Here is a 23,041-nt window from a genome sequence, read left to right as displayed (position 1 = left end):
CTCTCTGTCCCAAAAATAAATAAAAAACGTTGAAAAAAAATTAAAAAAAAAAAAGTCTGGATTACCAGTCCCCATCTCAGCTGTGCCGAATTAAATCTCAGGAGGTAGGGCCCAGGGAGTCACATGTTAAACCAGCATCATTAGTGAGTCTCGTGTTGACCAAAGTTCCGGGCTGTGTTTTAGTGTGAAGCACTGGTTCTCAATGGGAGTTGATTTTGCCTCTGAGGGGATATGTGGTACCACCTGAAAACATTTTTGGTTATTCCAACGAGAACGGGGATTGATGCTACTGGCAATCAGAGGGGAGAGGCCAGGGACGCTGCTCTACATCCTATAGTGTGCAGGATAACCCTCAGCACGAAGCGTTATCTGGCTCAGAATGTCAATGGTGCTGAAACCCTGGCACAGAGCAAACAGCACCCTGTGCTCAGGTGATCAATAAATGTTTCTTGAATAAACAAGTTGAGCAAGGTAAAGGTAGGTGTTCTTAATAGGGGCTCAGCTGCATTTCTTCTGGGCCATGCCTGATGGGGCTGCCTCACAGCTTCATAATTGCCTAGTTGTATGGGGTCACGAAAGCCCAGGACCTCCTAAAGCCTGTCCATTTGGGTGACCATACATCACACTTAGCAACCTTGGTGTAAGAGAAACAGTATTGTTGTTTTTATAATGTTCACATTGTAGTGAATTTCTTCTTTGACTTCTTTACATGGTTTCTTAAATTGTAAAAGTACCTAACATGTATTTCCTTAGGTGATCCCAATATTCCTGGAATAGGAGGCAGCATGATTCTCTGTACTGCAGACAACTCAGAGAGCTCCATGATTTGCTGCCTTCATGCAGTTAATCAGTGTCCTCCCTAGGATTAGAATCTACTATTTTCCACACACAAACCATGAACCCGCACTGCTTTCCAAACACTTCTTTTGACATCTTTGGGCCTTCATTTGAAAATAGAGTCTTCTGAAACCTAATAGCACATGCTTGAAATGTCTTCTCATTTATCCTTTTGATTGCTCAGTCCTGAATGAATCATCATTCATCCAAACTGCATAGCATTTCCTCTGTCTAGAGAGAGGGTGTGTTTATGTTGTCTCTACAGAAGTCAAAGATCAGCTCATTTTGACAGTGGTCAGTTGGGAAGCTTATAGCTTATGATCTTAGTGCAGAGGTTATTTTCAAATGTAGGCCATGTGGAACTTGAGGCTGTGTAGTGTTAATGTGGTAAGCAAAGGATTTATTTCATGAGCATAAACTCTCAGAGATTACATATGTGTGTAAATGTATATACACATGTAATTCTACAATACTGAGATCAGAGACATGAAACTTAAATAAAAGATTTGGTTAGACTCCTTTCTGACTCTTCTCTTCCACCACAGTTTCCCACTTTTGATTTTTGTTTGGGTTAGAACTCCCCAGCTAGGCTGCTCTGTGTTGAGGTTCTCTGGCATTTGGATAATGCTCTGACTCTGTAACATCAAGAAAGAAAAGAATGAGGATACAGTTACAGTGTTCCATCTTAAAAATATTCTTATTTTTTAAAAAAGTTTATTTATTTTGAGAGAGAGACCACGAGAATGTCTGAGCACACACAAGCAGGGGAGTGGGAGAGAGAGAGAGAGAGAGAGAGAGAGAGAGAGAGAGAGAGAAAGAATCCTAAGCAGGCTCCATGCCCTCAGCACAGAGCCTGACACGGGGCTCAAACTCATGAACCCGCGAGATCATGACCTGAGCTGAACTAAGAGTTGAATGCTTAACCTACTGACCCACCCAGGTGCCCCTAAATTCTCATTTTTAAAAAAATGATATTTATTTACGCAGGAACTTTTTAAGATATAACTACAATGCTATAACACGTTATAGATTCCTCCACAACTTTTGTCAAGAATTTGGGCACAGGTATGTTATTTTCTTTTTCTTTCTTTCTTTCTTTCTTTCTTTCTTTCTTTTTTTTTAATATTTGAGAAATTTAGTTCTGGTCTGTTCAGGTCAGAAGTAAAAAAGAGTTTAAAAGACTGGAAAGTATTTAATAATGTATAAAAACATTTTTCTTGGGTGGTCTCCCTGTAACTCATCTTTTTTTTTTTTTTTTTTTTTCCTTCTCGTTATCACCTTTATTTTCAAACCTGTTTCAGCGTCTGACAAGTGAATTAAGAAGAAATAACTTCTTTAAAAATCTATCTAAAGAGAGGAAAAAGGAGAAACAGAAAGGCTGATTAATAAGGGGTTTTGTGTTTTCTCTTCAGCATTTAGCACAAGGCTAACTTTCACTGCTGTCTAATAAAGTGAATCAAGAGTGAAAAGTTCAAATATTAGGCTTTCCTGTGGAGCTGGTTTCATGAGGTCCTAAAAGCCAACATCAGCGGAGTGACAGAAGGGCGTTCATGTTTCTGTCTCGTCTGTGGTGGACTGGCTGAGATGGCTACTTGAGGCAAATGAGACTCCCCAAACCAAAATTTAACCTGTACCCCAGAAGTTCAGTGACCTAAGGTGAAGAACTTTGCTTCAAGTCTCTGCCGACTTCCTCTGCTTTTCACTAACCCCTCTCCCCAAATTGCCTCCTTTAAGCAAAACAAACAAAAAACGTCAAAACACCAGACTTCTCAACAAAAGGCATTTTGTTTTCGACTCAACTGTTGTGTACAATATATGAAAGTCACAGTCATGGCAGAAGGAAACTTACATTAAATTAACTTCCCCAAAACAACTTAAAATCAATGGATGTGTTTTCCTCCAGAGAAATCCATAATTACTTTGGCTTCGACACAGCAGAAAATAACAGAGTATCATAGACAGTTTCTTGAGCTGACTATAGTTCAGATCAAGATCCACATATGCTATAAATCTCTGTAATGGCAAGTAACTATCAGGGACGTACCAAGCCATTTAGCGATTTAAGTGGTCCACACCAGAGCTTCCAAACAGATTGAAACAACAAGTGTTCATTTCTCACGAAGTACCCTGAACCGAACACTAGATAAAATTAAAGTACAGCTTAGAGATTTAAGCTTGTGTCCATAGAATGGGTCTGCTAGATGAAATGCAGGGCACCCAGTTACACTTGAATTTCAGATAAGCATTGAATTTTTTAAGTATAAATATGTCCCAAATATTGTATAGGACATGATTTCACTAAGAAATTGTTTGTTATTGGGGCCCTTGGGTGACTCAGTAGGTTGTGTCCAACTTCAGTTCAGGTCATCTGATCTCATGGTTTGTGGGTTCAAGCATCATGTTGGGCTCTGTGCTGACAGCTCAGAGCATGGAGCCTGCTTCGGATTCTGTCTCCCTCTCTTTCTCTGCCCCTCCCCCAATCACACACACACACAAACACACACACACACACACACACACACACACACACTCTCTCTCTCTCTCTCTCAAAATAAATAAATAAACATTAAAAAATTATTTGTTATTTATCTGAAATTCAAATTTAACAAGGTGCTTTGTATTTTTTTTTATTATTTTTGCTTTGTCTGTCAACCCTACCCAAAAAGATATTTTCAAACTTCTATTTTAGAAATCCTGTTGCTGAACACTGAAATAGTTGGATATATAAAATATTTTTATCTAATGCTTATAATATAAATATTAAGTATATCAAAGTATAAATTATTTATATATTATTTTTTTAATTTTAAAAATTGTGCAAGGTATAAGAAATGTGAGAAATTGAATGCCAGGGCTGGAAAACATGCTCTGTGCAAAAAATGGGTAATGAATAATAATAATAAAGAAGTAGGGTTTTCTGAAACCTGAGACATACTTCGCACATCTCAAACACAATTTGACTCTCTTGGTGCATAATTATGATGTTTTGGGTCATTGGTAGACACCTGTCCAGAGATTATTTGAGACAACTCAATGTTGAGTTTACCTCTGTTGCCATCATGGGCAAATGATCTAAATTTGACCAGAGCAGAATCATTTGATGTCTGCAACTAATTAGTTTTTCTAAGAAAATATAAAGGTCCCAGAATAACATTCTATTTCTAGAGGTTCTCAATAATCATAGTATCATGGTTAATACACAATTCGGCTTCAGATAACAGCTCTGCCATATGTTAGTTGCATGAATTGGATAGGTTATTTAATCTCTCTAAGCCCGTTTCTTCATTTGTAAAATGAATGTAAAACCCTAACTTTCAGTAGCTGTTGCAATAGTAAGCTATCAAATGAAATAATGATAACAGTTCTTGAGACATGAGGAGGAGCTCACATATTTATACATTACTTCAATAAATAACAATAGTAATAGGGGTAGTCCTAGTATTTTACCTGAGTACCTGATAAATCCAGAAATTTAATATTTTAATTTTTTTAACGTTTATTTATTTATTTATTTATTTTTTTGAGAGAGAGAGACAGAGACAGAGACAGAGACAGAGACAGAGACAGCATGTGAGTGGGGGAATGGTAGAGAGAGAGGGCAACACAGAATTCCAAAGCAGGCTCCATGCTCTGACCTGTCAGCACAGAGCCCAATGCTGTGTTCGATCCCATGCACCGCAAGATCATGATCTGAGCCGAAGTCAGACACTAAACCCGAGCCATCCAGGTGCACCCAGAACTTTAATATTTTAAAAGAGAGAATTGCACTTTGTGGGTTTCTGTAGGTTTGGGGTTTCTGGAGGTATAGAAGCAAAATTTTAAAACAGATACATTTTATTTTAGGAAAGTCACCAGTAAGACTCTTGAGTTACCCCACCGTAAAAGAAGTACCAATCCTCTGGGTGGTACCGTGAGGTCATCTTATCCCTGAATGTAGATGCTTCAAATTGAGATGTTTTGTGTTTGTTCACTAGCTAAAGTTGATGTAATTTTTTTCCCTGCATTTCCCTCTACCTCTGAAAAATTAGTATAATGAAATGATTACATAAAACATAGGTTTTGATCAAACTGTGGACATGCTTCATATGGTATTGTTTAAGATTAAATAATATAGAGCTCAGGGCATATTCTATGTATTAGCTTCTACTATTGTTCTATCGAGGCCCTACAGATCACAACCCATAAATTGAGAAGGATAGTGGCTTCTTTTGGTGGAAGTGGATATTCCAACCTATGATTTTACCAGGGCAGGAGATAAGAGATTTTTCAAGAGGGGAAGAGAGGACCCTCCATTCTGCAAGATTAAGAGTCACAAGACTAGACTTAAAGAATAAAAATGTCCTAAAACCAAAGACCATGGAGCCTAAAGCTGATGCAGGTTAATCTGGTAACTGCTATGTGGAAGCTCCTTGGGACCTAGGTGGGGATCCTTAAGTTGTGGCCGATTCCTAAAAAACTCAAACATACCCAGTACTATAAGCCATGTGAGACACTGCTATGTGTACTTCTGATGTCCCTTTAACATCCAGTGAAATCTTGTAAAACACTGAAGTCAGGATCTAGCCACCTTTGGAGAATTAACCAAGGGATTTATATACCTGCTTGGAGAAGCCTAGGATGGGGAGAGCGCAGCCCAAAGAACCAACTTATGAGATGACATGATGTGACCTGCAAGAGCTCTGGAGAGAGGTTGGGAGGCCAGACACCTGGTAGACCCGAGAAGAGACCACTAGGTTGGGTGGGTAGAACATCTAACAATGCCTCAGAGATTCCCAGAAGCCACTTGGGAGGAGGAACACAGCACCAGAGCAAACTTCCTGAAATCGATTTGGATGTTAAAAGAAACGTAACCTTATTTTGCATTACAAGCTCATGATATCCAGAAGCACGTTTATTGTATTATGTTTATCTTGGCAGCCAGAAAGTTTAGGCCTGAGATTATGGCTTAATTATAATAATAATCTCATCCGGAATGCCTAAAATCATTAGAAGCTACCAGGAAGGGAAATCCACGTACAACCTCTTCTCTCCCCTAAATGGTCATGACCTCTCTTTCAATCTTTATTATTGTAAAAACTTTTTGTGTGCACTACACTAAAGGGATCTGATTTGCACATAAGCTGGGATTTCGATATGCCTGAGCATGTGCAATGAAACTGGAGGGCAGCCTGCCAGAAGTCTGCTCAGAAGAGTGACTGGGGAAGCTCCTGAGAAGATGGAATACTCCCAAGCTGGGCCCCAAAGCGAAACAGCAGAGTTGGAGGGAAAGAGTGATTCTGGGTATAATCGTTTTGTCACTTGTATTAGTTATTGGTTCTGCCCCCATGGACACATGTCTAAGTCTTCTGGGGAGAAGAGTAAGTAAAATCAGGGGGGAAAAGTTGTTTTATGAAAACTCCAGCATGAAGAGAAGCAGCACTGCTTTAGGTCTCTCCTAAAAATGTTAGATTCTTCTATGTTCGGTCCCTCAAGGGTCCAGAACCATCACCGTTGGGAGACATCAGTACTCTGGAACCTGGCAGCAGAGGCTAATGAGCGAAAAAAGACTAGCTGCAGAGGTTAGCAATAGGAGTGGTGATAGGCACAGAGATGCAGAGAGGCAACAGCAGTGGGTCCTGGTAAATGCAGTGACTTCCAGTATGAGAAATGACTAGACTCTCTCCTTGGTTAAACTTTAGTCAGTCTTCTCTAAATGGTCTGGACCTAAGCTTTGGTGTCTGTCCTTGTAGGGTCTGCAATGCTCAGTTGTAGCAAGAATCTTGTTAAGTAAATTTTACAAGAATCTCCACCCTCAATATCTGATCACCCCACATGGCTAATAAAATTCCTCATTCCACGTCCTTGGCATCTGATCATCCTGGCCTGCCTTCAGCAAGAATCTCGTCAAATTGATTTAGCCAGAATCACCCTTAATCCTGAGGTATCCTCTTACTAATTTCCATCCACTGGCACTCATCTTTCTCCTTGGCTGTAAATCCCCATTTGTCCATGCTATATTCTGAACAGATCCTAGGTCTATACTGAGGTCTCTTTTCCCTACTTCAATAGTTCCTATAGGAATAAAATCTGATTTTACGACTTTAACTTGTGTCTGGCTCTTGTTCCCTTTAAGAGAAGTGATACTTGGTAGACCTAGAGTCAAGTAGACCTTGTATCAAGTAGACTGTGGCGATACCCAGCATAAGGGATGATGGTGCCCAGCAGTGTTGATGTTGCTCGTGTTATCAGCAGTACTAGCGAAGGCAGCCGGGTGTTCTGAGTGTGGAGTGAGACAGTGTGACCGCATAGTTGGTGAGCACATACGAGACTGACCCTGATGAGTCTCAGACTATGGGGAAGGAATCGTTCCAAGGAACTAGAACAAGAGCCAAAAAACCAGAAATTACATTAAATCTGATAACATTAGTAGTACTGGTTATAAATAAAGTATTGTGCAGTTTTAAATATTCATATTATTTTACAGGTAATAAAGACTGAGATTTAGAAAAGCCACCTCACCTTGAAAGGGCGGATTTAGGACAGAAATACAAGTGTTTGGACACATTTTCAATGCTTATTTGCTACAATACAGCTGTCCCTCACTTAAAGTATTTCCCATACAGATTTTGATGTCTAAGTCCTTTTAATATGTAGATGATTTATGAATTAATAAATTTCTCATTTTTCTATGTCAGGTGGAATATATGTTATACTTTCCTAGAATTTATTCATTAAAACTTTAAACTTATATTAAAATGTTTGAATTTAAATTGAATTTATTTATTAAAATATGTTGAACTAAACTCATTAAAAATATGCCTCTGCTCATCCTTATTTGAAGAGAGATTTACTAAATTTAAAATTAGGATATATATTCCAAAATTTGGCAAAAAGAAAGGAGACACACTGCTTTAAAAGAAGAAAGGCGGGGCGCCTGGGTGGCTCAGCCGGTTGAGCATCCGACTTCAGCTCAGGTCATGATCTCGTGGTCTGTGGGTTTGAGGCCCGTGTGGGCCCTGTGCTGATGGCTCAGAGCCTGGAGCCTGCTTCGGGTTCTGTGTCCCCCCTCTCTCTCTGCCCCTCCCCCGCTCATGCCCTGTCTCTCTCTGTCAAAAATAAACAAACATTAAAAAAAATTAAAAAGAAAAAAAGAGGAAAGCAACTGGAAGCTTTAAAGAAACATAAAAAATTCTATCACTGGTTTTAGAGCTCTTCTTGAAAAGGACAAACAAGATGGCGACATGGGCTGGACAGAGTCAAAACTACAGATCTTGCCAGGTTAGTCCAGCAAACTGGAGCAGAGCAGGCACCCGACTCATTCCACAAGCAGAGAGGCCAGCAGAGCCAAGAACTGGACCCTTGCCAGGAGCTGAGCAGGGTGGATGCCAGAGGAGTAGCCTAGAGAGCAAGCCAAGGATTAGTAAGTAGAGAAAGCAGCAGAGGTAATAGGAGACAAGAACACAGGAAGCGGCTCCCAGGGCTATCTCCATTGCTTCTGGACAGTGTCTCTTTAGCACGATAATGCCTCATTTAATGCTCCAAGCATGAGCTCACTACATAATGTCTTAAAGGTAATTTTCTACACCTGATACCACACAACCCAAATCTAATCTACACCTTAAAATACAGGATTGGGTGTGGAAACTGAGGAGCATGGGCGTCTGAGTTATCCGGGTTGTCATTAGAGTGTGCCGCAGTCTTTCTGGTTGGTTTCTTAGACTTGTGTCCATCCATGTCCCCCCAGCCACTGCCTTGGCACTGAAGATAGCCTGACAGAGCCTGGAAAATATATTCCTATTTCTAGTCTATTGTTTTGGAAGCAGGAGAAGTGAGATTCCAGATGGAGTGTGGAGACAAGGAGCCTGAGGGATAGCGTATTAGCCTCAAGCCTGGAGGAAGCCATAGAAGAAACGCCTTGGTATTAAAATCTCAGAACTCAGGAAGGATAGTGGAAATTTATTTAGCTTTTAAATGGCCAGGTAAAAAGATATATCAGCAGAATTATTAGATACGGTTCACTATGCTGAGGAACTTTATGATGTCTCAGTACCCGTGAGAGGTGTATGGTCTTGAACTTGTGTTATGAGACTTTGTGAGAAGTGCCATGTTCTTTTCCTTTGACCTGCGCTATTTTATTTGACCCTAAAATGGATGATGCTCAGAACGAAACTTCTCACTATCACTATTTCAGACAACTCAACTTTTAGGCTTTATTTACTCTTGCTAAACTCCTCAGACTCAAGAAAAAGGAAAGAGTGAAAGGCAAAGGTGGTGTAAAAATGGCAGATATGAGAGTTCTGCTGCTCTAAGAACGCAGTGGGCACCTTCTGAACTGCTTATCTTCTTTAGACTGGTGGGTGGGGGTAGGGGTGGTAAAAGAAAGAGCAGAAAATAAAGACACACCTCTGTAGGAGAAGCAAGCATCGATTGATCTTTTCAAGACCTCTGTGCCATACCGTACTTTGAAAGTTACTGTGGAGATATGCTATTGCTTTGCACTTAAAAAATCTTTTACATCACCTGCCAAATAAGCTTTGGGATCTTAAATCATTCTCCCCCCAGTTTAAGCCCCTAAAACTTTCCTGAAGTGAAGAACACATCCCAAAGCAACTTAAAGCTACTTGCATAAAAAAGAACAGGATTTAATAGGGGGAAAAAGGAGCAAAATAAAACAAAGAAAAGGGAAAGATTCATTGAATCGTTCTATACAGAAAGAGTGCTTTAATTTTTTTATTTATTCTGTACATATTAGAAGGAAATGCATTGCATGGTGTTCAGGCAAGAAAACAGATTTCACTCTAGCAACTGGCCTGCTCAGAGTTCTGCTTCTCACTTGTTTATGACATTTACTAGGTCAACAAATGAGGTCCCAAATAGAAAAGCACAGTGGCTATAGCCTGCGGTTCTTGGTGGAGATAAAAATTTTAATACTATGCTGTAAGTCCATAGAGAGAGAGAAGCATGACCAGGGATAAAGTTAGTGGGTGTAGCCCTGTAGGTATATGTATTATTTTTCTTCTTTGGATTCTGGATAATAGCAGAGGTCAAGTGCACCTTCGTTGGAGGCCATTATGGCAGTTACAGCCTTGCCTGAGAGAGACAGCTAAGAATCACTGAAGAGCAGCCAGTCACAAAAGATAGGAATGTAGAAGGTAGTCTGACTATATAATACGGGATCTGATCAATATGATTATAACAAAGCAGATACAAACCAGTATCTGACAGATTCCACTTCATTTAATGAATTGGTCCTACTAGAGTTAAATCTAAACAATACAAATATTTGAATTTATTTGCACTCATGTTTATCATCAGGCACATATGAAACATGAACTATTGCCATTTTTATTGCTGAGAAACAATGGAGCATTGGGAAAGTGGTGGAGTTTTGCTTTCCAATCGCAGGATTTTAAAATGTGCTATTTCTGTAGTGGCAAAGAATGAGAAACCTTATCTTAGTCATTTCCCAGGAGACAAGAGACTGAATTTCTCTATTCCAATATAAACATTTTACATGTTTTCAAATGCTTTCTTTTATGTCATGGGGCAAAATTCACAACAGACAGCCCTAGAGAGGCTGTTTTATTCTCGAAATGTTGTCTATAATTTAGAGGTTGATTGCAACAGATGAATAACAATACTTTGGTCATGGCATCATGACCCATGCAATCTATAGGAAGGAGTAGCTGTCTGGAAAGAGTGACAGCATGCTTTTCAAAGGTGCTTCTTTGAAAAACAAAATGTCGGTGCATCATTTATACAATATCAATAATTATATTTCTTATTTAAGCTAACCCAATTAGAAGAGGATTAAAAGAACTCTTAGTTTCTGATAATTTATATCTATGACTTTTCCATCTGTTCTTAAAATATGAAAATATTTACATATTACCCCCCCCAAAAAAAAACAATGATAAAGCAAACTCCCGAGTGTCCACCATTCACCTTAAAAAATAGAACCTGTGGGGGTGGGGGACACAAAATGGGTGAAAAGGGTCAAAAGGTACAAACTTCCAGTTATAAGATAGACAGTAATGTACAGCATCGTAACTATAGTTAACGCTACTGTATCGTATATTTGAAATTTGCCAAGACACTAGATCTTAAAAGTTCTCATCACAAGGAAAAACTTGTTTGGTGAAGAATGTCAACTAAACTTACTGTAACCATTTTGATATATCTATATATCAATATTAATAGGTATATCTATATATATCATCTATTATATAGAGATATCTCAAATTATTATGTTGGGCACCTAAAACTAATACAATGTGATATGTCAATTATATCTCAATTTAAAAAACAGAAAAAGATGAAACTTACTGCTTTGAAGTCCCTTTTCTTTCAACCTATATTGCACAGAAGGGCGACCACTACTCTGAGCTTTGTGTATATTATTTCCTTGCTTTTTGTTATATGAAAATACATATACGCTATGTGTGTTCGTATATATTTATAAATGTTTGTATCCCTGTACATTGTTTACTAAATACTGTATATCTGAACTTAAAAATGGGATTATGTAGTACATATTCTATTGCAACTTGCTTTTTTCACCCAACACCCCTTTTTGAGATTCATCCATGTCATAGCTATATAGTGTATCAGAAATGTATTCAATTGCCTTTCTATGGACATTTGAGTCATTTTCAGTTTTTTTCACCAATGTGTATGCTCTTATGAATATTCTTGCACGTACCTCCCAGAGCACAAGTATATGAATTTTTATAAAACAGTGCTTCCCAAACTTTTTAATGGGTCATCACACTTCAGAACTAATATTCATTCTCTGATTCACTGAGACAAGTCAAGTAGGGTGCCCCGGTCAAAGGCAATTTCCCTGGCCTTCCTGGACATTCCAAGGGCTGAAGGAAAGTATCTGACTTACCTGTCACCTATGGCACACCGTATAGGAAGCTGTTCTGTGTGGATTTGTTTTCTCTTGTGTAATAACTACAGTGGCTCAAGTCTTCAATAAAATGTTAAATCATTAGAAAGATAATGGGCATCCTTGTATTGCCCTTTATTATAGTAGAAATGCATCTCATGTTTTTCCATTAGGTAAGATGCTGGCTTTTGGGTTGAGGAATATATATAATTTATCATACTAAGAAAGGTTTCACCAATTTGTATTTCATCAAACATTTTCTTATAATTTGAGGTTGATTTATGTGAAATGCCTTTCTGGCCATATTGGACATTTTCATAGAGAGTTTCCCTTGGATCCATTAGTAAGATGAATTATTTATAGATTTCCTCAAATTGAAATACCCACTTGATCTTGAGGTACTATTGGATTGTTTGCTAATATTTTATTTAAGATTTAATATCTATATTTAGAAATGAGATTGGTCTGCAGTTATGTATATATATGCATGTGCATGTATGTATGCTTGTTAGTATGTATATATGTGTGTGTGTGTGTGGTTTTTATGTCACTGTTAAAATTCACCTAATGAAAATAATTTGGAAGATGTACTTCTTTATCAGTGCCCTGGCATATTTTAATTAGCATTGAAATTATTTGGTCTTCAAGAGCTCTTTTTGTTTGTTTTCACTGAAGAATAATTGACATTCAACATTGTACTAGTTTCAGGTGTACGACATAGCGATTTGATATTTATATATGTTACAAAATGGTCACCGCAATAAGCCTAGTCATCATACAAAGTTGTTTCAATATTATTGACTATATTCCCTATTCTGTAAATCACTTCCCTGTGTCTTATTGATTGTATAACTAGAAGATAGTACCCCTTAATCCTCCTATCCCCCTAGCCTCTCCCTTCTGGCAGTCATCAGTTTGTTCTATGAGTCTGTTTCTGTTTGTTTTGTTCATTTGTTTTGTTTTGTTTTTAGATTCCATGTATAAGTTGAGTTATTCAGCATTTGTGGTCTTTAAAGTTTTGTAGAATTCCTTTTTCATACCATTTGTTCTGGTGACTTTTATGGGGTGAGGAGGCTCTTTGACAACTTTTTATTTCTTCTATGAAAACCGGACTACTTAAACTTTATACTTCTATTGAAGCTAGTTTTATAAATTATATCTTCCTAACAAGCTATACATTCCCTATAACTTTCAAAAATTGATTTGCATATAACTATGCAATAAAATCTCCAACTTTATTTTTTTTTAATTTTTTTTAACATATATTCATTTTTTGAAAGAGAGAGAGACAGATAGAGCACGAGTGGGGGAGGGGCAGAAAGAGAGGGAGACACAGAATCCGAAGAAGGCTCCAGGCTCTGAGCCTTCAGTGCAGAGCTCGATGTGGGGCTCAAACTCATGAACCGTGAAATCATGACCTGAGCCGAAGTCGGAGGCTTAACCGACTGAGCCACCCACACACCCCAAAATCTCAAACTTTAAAAAACTTCTTGGGGCACCTGCGTGGCTCAGTCGGTTGAGCCTCCGACTTCAGCTCAGGCCATGATCTTGCAGTCTGCGAGTTCAAGCCCCATGTCAGGTTCTGTGCTGACAGCTCAGAGCCTGGAGCTTGCCTCTGATTCTGTGTCTGCCTCTCTCTCTGCCCCTCCCCCGTTCATGCTCTGTCTGTCTCTCTCTCTGTCAAAAATAAATAAACATTTTTAAAAAATTAAAAAAAAAACTTGTGTCTTATTTTTAAATGTTTACTTATTTATTTTGAGAGAGAGAGGTGAGAGTGGGGGAGGGGCAGAGAGAGCGGGGGAGGGAGAATCTCAAGCAGTCTCCACACTGTCAGCACAGAGCCCGATTTGTGGCTCCTTTCCGGGTACCATGATGACCTGAGCTGAAATCAAGAGTCAGATGCCTGACTGAGTCACTCAGGCATCCCCCCCAATTTTTGTGTTTTAGTGCGTATGTGTGCCTTTTAATTTCTTCTTTTGTGTATTTGTCATTCTTTTTTTTTTTTTTTTTTTTTTAAGCTAATAATTTATCTATCCTGTTGTCTTTCTTAAGAATCAGCTCTTTGCGGTGCCTGGGTGGCTCAGTCAGTTAAGTGTCTTGACTCTTGATTTTGGCTCAGGTCATGATCTCAGGTTTGTGAAATCAAGCCCCACATGGAACTCTGTGCTGACAGTGCAGAGCCTGCTTGGGATTCTCTCTCTTCCTTTCTCTTTGCCCCTTCCCCTGCTCACACAATCTCTTTCCCTCTCTCTCAAAAATAAACATTAAGAAAAAGAATCAACTCTTTGTTCTCTGTTTTCTAACTCAATGTTTACCTTTAGAATTTCTTGTATTTGTTTTATTTTGCTTTACTCTTTTGGTCTTTTTCTATTCTTTTTGAGCTGCATGCTTTATTTCACTGATTTCATTGTATTGTGTGTATTTAATACTATGAATTTCTTTGGAGGACTGCTTTAGCTATGTCCCATAGATTCTGGACATATGTCTCAGTGGGTTTGAATTCTGCTCTTGGCACCAAATTATGTGTTCATTTTCTATTACTGGATAACAAGGGAGCAGGAACTAGTGGCTTAAAACAGCACACATTTGTTATCTCTCAGTTTCTGTGGGTCAGAAGTCCAGGCATGGTTTAGCTGGGCCACAGGTCTCTCAAGTCTATAATCAGAGTATCAGATAGGCTGCATTCTTTATCGGAGCTTGAGGTCCTTTTCTAACTGTAAAAATAGTGGTAAAATTCAGTCCCTTTTGGGTGTAGGCTTGAAGTCTCCATTTTCCTGCTATCTGTCAGGTGGAGGCTGCTCTCGGCTCTTCTAGCCCCACAGTTATTTGCTGTGTGGATCTTTCAGAGGCCCTTCCGCCTATGAGTTTACCTCTTCAGTGCCAGCAAGGGGGAGTCTCTCACAGCCATCTGCTAAGACAGAATCTTCTATAATGGAGCCTAATCAAGAAATGACTATCCAGTCACCTTTGTCATATTCTGCTGGGTAGAAGAAAGTCACAGGTTCAGCCTAAACTCAACAGATTATACAAAGGTATTATCCATCAGAGGGCCATTGTAGGATGTGATGGCCTCATCTTTGTATGTAATCTGGTTTTTCTTTCTAGTTGATTTTAGGAACCTTTTTTGTCTTTGGTGTTCTGCAGTTTCACTGTGATGGTTTAGGTGCAGATCAGTTTTTATTATTTTAGGACCCGATCCTTGTTTCCTGTAACCAGATATGTATTTGTCAATAATCCTGGAAGTTCTCAAGCATTTTCTTTTCAGACATTACCAGGGGGTTGCTTTCAATTAGGAACCAGGTAAATTTAATTTCTCGGTTTGGTTTTTCCCTGAACACATGAGTGATGTAAATTTGAATCCGAGATTTGTGTCAGAGCAGCGTTGTTGTTTTCCTTTTTTCCCAGTTTTATTGAGATATAATTGACCTATAACATTGTATTAGCCCAAGGTGTACAACATAATGATTTGATATATGTGTATTTTGTGCAATGATCCCCCCAATAAGTTAATATTTATCACCTCACATAGTTACAGATATTTTTCTTGTGATAACTTTTAAGCTTTGTGATTTTCAATGCTCAGGGGAGACTCTTATTATTGCTGTTGTTATTATTATTATTATTATTATTATTATTATTATTATCATCCCATCCAGAGCTTCTGAGATAAATCGATTTTCTTTCAGTTTCCCGAACTGGTAGGCCAATTTTTCTCAGTCAATATTTTCACAGAAGGAGTAGCCTATTCGGTTGTACCACTTTGTGCAGTTACCCCACTTTGGGCAGGCCCTAGGTTTTGTTTACTGTTCTGTCACGTGCAGCCGTGGGTCCCCCATGATATTAGTTCCTGGTATTGTGATGTCTCCTCGGGCTGGCCTTGTGTTCCACTTTTGCTTACTATGCTAGTTTTGGCTTATGATTGATTTTTTTGGTTGGTTGGTTGGTTTGGTTTTCCCTGATCTTTGTTGATTTTTTAAAACTGAGGCATCCATGTCATGTTTGGTGATTTCTTTCTTTTACTGTCTTGTAATTCAGCAATTCATTTAATGTCATTTTTGTCATTCTTTACCCAGCGTCTTTGTGTTTTACAGTGGGGGCATATTTTAGGATATAGCCATACTGTTCATGTAGCAGCCCACATTTTTAAACTGTTTTTAGTTCTAATTCTTAATCTAGCTTTGGCTTTCCTCTGAAGATTAAATAGAACACTTCTTTCTATTGGTCCCGGGCAGTCATCTTGCATCTCTAAGCTTTTCCCTCACTCGGCCAAAGTCTTTCACATTCCAGCAAGGTTATCGTATGACAACAATCTTGCATTTGTTCATTTCTTCAAAGAGGGAGAACGTCTTTTAGCAATATTTTTTTCACAATGAATCCTCTATTATGAAGGCAGAAGCAGACGGAAAATCGGTTTGCTGCAATCAACAGTTAAAAGATTTTATTAGAAAACAACTTAAAATGTTTCCTTATACCTTTTAATAAACACGTAAATTTACTTAGTCACAACTTCTCTTCCTGGACTTAAAACAATCCAATCTCTCCTCTATAAACCTGAAAATTAGAATAATTATTGTTGCTACCAGGAAAAATTTGTTGCCTTGAATTATGGTGGGAAATTGTCTGTAAATGACTTTATCGATGATCTTTTTTTTTTTTTGTCTTCTATACTGCAGGCCTGCTTCTACTTTTACAATTATATCAAATCCTAGAAGATATGAAACCTTTAGTGAAAGTTGAGAATACTTTGGTGTGCTTGATAAAATTGCTTATTCTCTGCCTACATATCTATTCTGCTTCCACAAGGTAAGACTATAGCTTCTGCATTTTGCTAATTTTTTTTCATGTTTACTTATTTTTGAGAGAGAGAGAGATAGAGAAAGAGAGGGAGGGGCAGGTGGAGAAGGAGACACAGAATCTGAAGGAGGCTCCAGCCTCTGAGCTGTCAGCCCAGAGCCTGAAACAGGGCTCGAACTCACAATCTGTGAGATCATGACCTGAAGTGAAGTCAGATGCTTAATCGACTGAGCCACCCAGGCACCCACTTTTGCATTTTTAACAAGCACCTAGATGAATCTCATACATGAGGAGCAGGGATCATAATCTAAGCAACCCTGTGGTATATTGACTCAACAAATCACCCTAAAACGTCTCCTTTCTCTTTTATGTGTGTTTGCAGCACTTTTAACTTTAAGAATAGCCACAAACTGGCAACATACTGAATTGAGTTAGATTTTAAATTATAATTTACCTACACTCTGATTATTTCCAGGCCTAGATTAATTTGTTTCATGTTCTGGGTCTTTGGAATTTTTCTGACTTGCACATTTTTATTTTATTATGTCTTTAATATTGAAGTTATAAATTATGATTTTGACATTTGATAACTTTCTTAGGGATGTTTAAATATCTCCTTTGGCTGTCCAGTTTTAGATTTTATGTTTCCAATTGGCCATGAGTATTTTTTTGCTTTCCTTTTTTTCTTTTCATATTCATACTATTGAGGTTACAAGCATTCAACATTTCCCATTGCTTTTCCTTCTAGTTATGCTACTTAGATGTATTTTATTGTGATTTTTTAAATGATCCCATAAGCTGCTTTATCCATTTATTCCAATAATGTCTCACTTATAATAACATGCATAACAGCGCTCAAATTTTACATAAAATGCAATTAATAAGTGTAATTAGTGAGTTAGTGTGAGAGAGATATATATATATATATATATATATATATATATATATATATATATAGTTTGCTGTTTTGTAATTAGATTTATTTGCCTTTTGTTTAGTACAATTTTATACTTGAGTAATATGCTTTGTTTGTTTTCTTGAATTCATATCTATAGTTTTCCTAGGGTTAAACTGAAAGGATCATAATATGATTTTCAGAAAAATTTTACTTTTTTTTGATAAAGTGAGGAATTCATTGTAAGTGTAGCATAGAATATACATTGAATAAGTACCCCAAAGTAAGTTTTATTTGACCATTGTCAGGACAATCATGAAATATTTTATACAATTATGGAATTTGTTCTCTGAAAGGGAATAGATTAACAGCACATGGAGTCATTCATAACTCATGCCTTTATTGTTTAAAATTAAGTCTAAGGTGATGATTTGCTAGAAAAGCTCAGCAGACACTGAGAAAATCAGAGTGGCCTGAGATATTAAATCTAGGTGGCTTACATGTCATTCTATTGTAGGAGGGACGAGACCCACACAAAAAACTAAACACGAACAAGATGAACCCAGAACAGTTTTCTTTGTTAAAAACTTCCAGCAAATTTACCTCATACTGAAAAGAAAAAATACAACTTACCCAGGGGCTTTCTTGAGCCTGTCTTCTGCTCTCCAGGGGCCACAACCAGGTATCTTGGAGACTTCATTGCAGTGCTCAGGCATTTGGGGTGAGAGCTCACCCTCTGAGAAACATGGCAGCATGTGCTGGGAACCATGAGAGATTAGAAGAAAATAGCTTCAGACTAACATCAACACAACTGCTGCCACAGAGTTTAGTTGGGAAGGAAAAAAAAAAGAGAGAGATGATCTAGTGGACTTTAAGCCTGTTTATTTTTTGTTTACTCAAAATTTCATTTCATTATATTTAATAAATCTACAGTTCAATAGGCTTTTGTACTAAAAGTGAGCCTTGTCATAGCTTGTGTGAGTGTTTTTAAATAAAATCATACAAATATTTAGTCTTTCATTTTGATCAAGAAATTAAATATAGATGATCAGCTATAGGAATTATATAAAATACATACATAATATATACAATCCGGGGATGACACATTTTAAACCATTACTAAATGTTTTTTTTTCCTTTCTGATCACCTGATAATTTTTAACATTAGAAAATATATTTGAAAGAATCTTATGTCTATGTGGATTCCCATACATATAGAATTAAGTTTGATTTTCTCCTGTTAAAAAAGAAAAGAAAAATATTTGAAAGATATTTCCCTTCATCAGCTGTCATATATTTGGTGCACTGTCCTGCACCAGGGATCATTAAAATCATGATTAATTGTAACATTAGCAAATGTATTGTTGAAGCCTTTGTGGAAGAGATGGTCCTACCATCTTAAGACTTCAGGATTTCTCTACAGTTCTGTTTTGAATTTGTTTAGTGACACTCATTGGTCCAGTTTCCTGGATCTCTCATTGAAGAGCAGTTACCAAATGCTTTCTCTGTGAATATGTCAAAAATCAGTTACTGCAACTGAAAACTGCATTTTTCAAAGGAGAAAAAAAAAAGCATGTGTTCTTTAAGAATATTAGGAATATTCTAGGAATAGAGCTCAAGTTTGAATATTAAATCTTTGAGTTGATTACTTTGCTCATATTTTATAGTTATGCATTGAAGTCTTATACTTGCTTATTTATACTTCAAATTCTATTTTGAAATTCAGAAAGTAAAGAATTTTAATGATGATGGGCTTTTTCACATCTATGTATTTCCATTTTAGAAAAAAGTCACCTTAGAGGTGCCTGAATGGCTCAGTTGGTTAAGCGTCCAACTTCAGCTCAAGTCATGATCTCATGGTTCATGAGTTTGAGCCCCGTGTTGGGCTCTTTGCTGTCAGTGCAGAGCCCACTTCAGGTCCTCTGTCCCCCTCTCTCTTTGTCCTTCCTCTGCTTGTGCTCTGTCTCTCTCAAAAATAAACATTTTTTTTAAAAGACACCTTAGATAGCAAGTACATTCTGTTTTTAAAAATGTAAAGCTTTTAAGTGGAATAAGATACTAGAAATTAGATTGGTGGAGCCTTGGTTCTGCTCCATGTCATGTCCTTTCAGCTCCACCTAATGTTTTTAAGAGTGTCTGAAGCACTTTCTACCTGTCCCCATTCGTTAGAGCTTTCTCAGGCAGAACAGAAGTGAGGAAAAGAGTTCAGACTTTGGAGTTTGCCCTCCTCATATACTAAGATAAAGGTCGTCAAATTCATTAGGAAAATCAAGCAACCTGCAGAGAAGATTTTATTTTCTTTAATTTTTTTAAATTTTTATTTCTTTTTTTGAGAGAGAGAGAGAGAGAGAGAGAGAGAGAGTATGAGCGGGATAAGGGCAGAGAGAGAGGGAGACACAGAATCTGAAGCAGGATCCAGGTGTCAAGCTGTCAGCACAGAGCCGGACGCGGGGCTCAAACTCACGAACTGTGAGATCATGACCTAAGCAGAAGTTGGATGCTTAACCGACTGAACCACCCAGGCACCCTAGAGAAGATTTTCTAGTATCTCAGATCCTGATCCACAGTGCTATGTATGGAGAATGGAACACACTTTACTGTTGAATAAAGTATCAATTTCATTGATAATGGATTGGTAATAATAATAACAACACGATAATAGAAAGAGCAGCTAATTTTTGTTTAGTGCTGTTTATGATATGCTGTATATTTTCCATGTATTAGCTTCCTCCCACAATAGCCCAATAAGTTAGGTGTTAATCCATGTTTAAGGAAGGTTTAGCTATAAAATTTATCTATGTTACCATAAAACTTGCTTAGTAACAGCTGGTCAGTGTAATAATGATCCAGTGTTTGAGTAGTTATTCCAAGTATAAATGCATAGGCACACTGAGCAACATTAGAATGCTACTGAAAAATAGAACTCTGATATCCTTTGTTTTAAATAAACAAATTTCCCCTCATTCTCAGACAAAGGTTGTGAGCATAATAGACATGTCACAATAGACTCAGGAAAAATAGATAAATTTACATTTGTCATAGATTTCAGAAAGGTCAAACAGGTACCAGTGTTTTTTCTCTCTGTCCCTTTCTCTTGCTCTCTCCCTCCCTCTCTCTATATAGTATATATTTGTATCCCTAAATACATTATTCAATGTGTCTAAGCCTTAATTTCCATAGCCATAAAAGCAAGGATGATAATATCCTTCATAGTATATTTTAGGAATCACATTTGATAATATAAGGAAAATATTACCCAGAGTGTTCCTTACATAATATATCATTTTCTATTTCCTTTGCCTGATCTCCTGATGATAAAGCACTTAGAAATCTCATGCTTTATGAATATTAATTTTTTAAAAAGTCAAACAGGCCCCCAATAGTAGTTTTTGCATAATTCACTCATTACCAGGAAACAAGCAATTTTATAATAGATACTATGGATTATAAAAGAGCTGAACTGTTTAATATTTCAGTATACTAGAATAAGTGGTATACAATAAACAACTTGGCAATGAGATGACATTAGACATTACCTAAAATTACATTGATGTAGTGAAGTGCTGAATAATGAGTGGCAATAAGAGGACAAGATGGCATATGAAGTGCTAATTGTTGTACAGGGATTAAAAAGAAATTTAAGGAAATACAGTCCATTGAGGCTCTGAGCTTTGAGGGAAAGTCTTGGGTAGACCCTAGAAGGATAGGTGGTCTATGTATATATGGGCAAGGGAAGGGAGAGAATTCCAGACAAGGAAAGTGCTTGAATTAAGGTACAAAATGGGAATAGCTTCGTTTGCATGTGCGTGCGTGCGTGTGTGTGTGTGTGTGTGTGTGTGTGTGTGTGTGAGACGTGCATGCATGAGGGCTGGGGCTGTCAACCTGCCTTGATCACAAAGTTCTTATTAGTCAACAATGAGAAATAAGGTTGGATGGGTTCACTGAGGCAGGATTATGCATTCCTGGGCTCCAGGCACAAAAGCAGTATTTCATCCCTGGCTTGGCATGAAGGGTCTCAACAATTTCAGTTAATAATGTTGATGTTGGTCATATGTCCCCCATTCATGAGTATAAATAATGGGCCATTTTCCCACTTATTTATGTATTTTTCCTAGATTATCAACATATTTTATTAGCATTATTTATTTCTATTAAAGGTAAAGTAGTATATTCATGTAGCCATCTACCAGGCACCAAGCTAAAGATAATATGAAGAAATGAACTTCTTCAGGGCTATTATGCATCACACTTTGGGCTTAAGTATTGAGGAGACAGAAGTGACTAAGAAATACAACCGGTGTCCAAACAGACCTTATAGTCTAAGAGAAAGCATAGGCATTGATTTTTTTTTTTTTTAAAGTGCAAGGAATTTTGAAAGGACAGGCATCTAGAGTGCTGTAACCCCATCTAGAGAGTAAGTGGAAACTCACAGAGGAATGAAAGGCATCTTCTCATCATGGAGCCATACAATAAGCAGTTGAACACGTCCTCCATACTGTCTCCTCGGTTACTAATGGAGGTTCAGTATTTCAGGGATGGGGGTCTTATTCATAAAGTTTCTTTGTGTCTTACCAACTACTAAGTGCTTTTGAGAAGAGGCAAACATAGCAAGAAAACCAAACAGCTTTTAAGGGGTTGTTGTGAAACAAGGCGAACACATGTAAGAGAGGCATTAGTGGTAAGCTGGAATTTACTTTGATTTCAGAATCAGGAACCATCTAAACTGGTCTAGGTGTTTCTAGGTGCACCAGAGTGTTGTCTGTGTTAGTATGCTAACTCCTAAAGGATAGCCCTATTGATTTTGGTGGTTAAGGCAGTTTCGTGGCTATGGCCACTGCTCACCTCTTACTAGTTGGGATTCTAGAATAACCATGGTCCAGAGGCCATTGGCCAGTGCAGAGACACCCAGTCTCAGCCCTGATGACAGAGCGTTTAGCAGGATTGGCTTCTGGTGTGTATTGCAACCAGGTGTTTCTTCAGAGATTGGAGCAGGGGATGCATTCAAGCCTTCATACAAAATTCAGATACATAGAGGCTCCAAAAGATTGTTATGAAAAAGACCACTCTTCTGAGACCTGTTAATAGGCATTTCTTTAAAAGCATGACAGGAGAGGCTGTTCCTTGGTGTTGTAAAGTTGATGAACTCCAGATAATCAGGCTCTTTCCTTTGTCTGATATGTAAATGTGTCGTGAGTCTCATCCTGGGTTCTGGTGCGCGGCATTTCCCAAAGGTAGTTGGGCCCTGGTAACAGCTTGATACACCAGTGTTTATGCGCAGTTTTAGGAGAGTCTACAGTAGATTGTACCAATCTGATCGTGATTACCGTGACATTTTTATTTCTTGACGTCTGTGAGATCAGTCTTTCCTCATTTTGTGCCCCTGACACAGTGCCTTTGGCCTACGTCGGAAACTAGTCTTGGCTTGTCAAAGAAACAGACTGAAGCCAGATCGAGTGTTTTTTATCAAAGGATGCCACACACAAACTTTTAGAGATTTTACTCTCCATGAGATACTACAAAACAAATTAAATGCCTCATGCTCTAGCTTCCGTCATTTCTTATTCTGACCTCAGTGAAAATTCAAAGCAGCTGATAACTATTATATAATCGTTCTCATATATTTGTTTACTGTTAGCAAATCACTC

The 23,041-nt window shown here is 37.9% G+C and overlaps 1 long non-coding RNA gene across 1 annotated transcript in view; it reads left to right on the top strand.

The window, feature by feature from the left end:
- LOC132692447 (uncharacterized) overlaps positions 1–16,495 on the top strand; it is a 75,146-nt gene extending 58,651 nt beyond the window's left edge. The window contains exon 3 of the long non-coding RNA XR_013554914.1: positions 16,381–16,495. This is a non-coding gene — a long non-coding RNA (uncharacterized LOC132692447). The remainder of the gene's footprint in view (positions 1–16,380) is intronic.
- Positions 16,496–23,041: the final 6,546 nt, after the last annotated feature.

Source organism: Panthera onca, chromosome B1, assembly GCF_046562875.1.
Source record: "Panthera onca isolate mPanOnc1 chromosome B1, mPanOnc1 haplotype 2, whole genome shotgun sequence".
NCBI lineage: Eukaryota > Metazoa > Chordata > Mammalia > Carnivora > Felidae > Panthera > Panthera onca.
The sequence above is the reverse complement of the archived record's forward strand: the minus strand, read 5'-3'. Positions and strand labels throughout refer to the sequence as shown.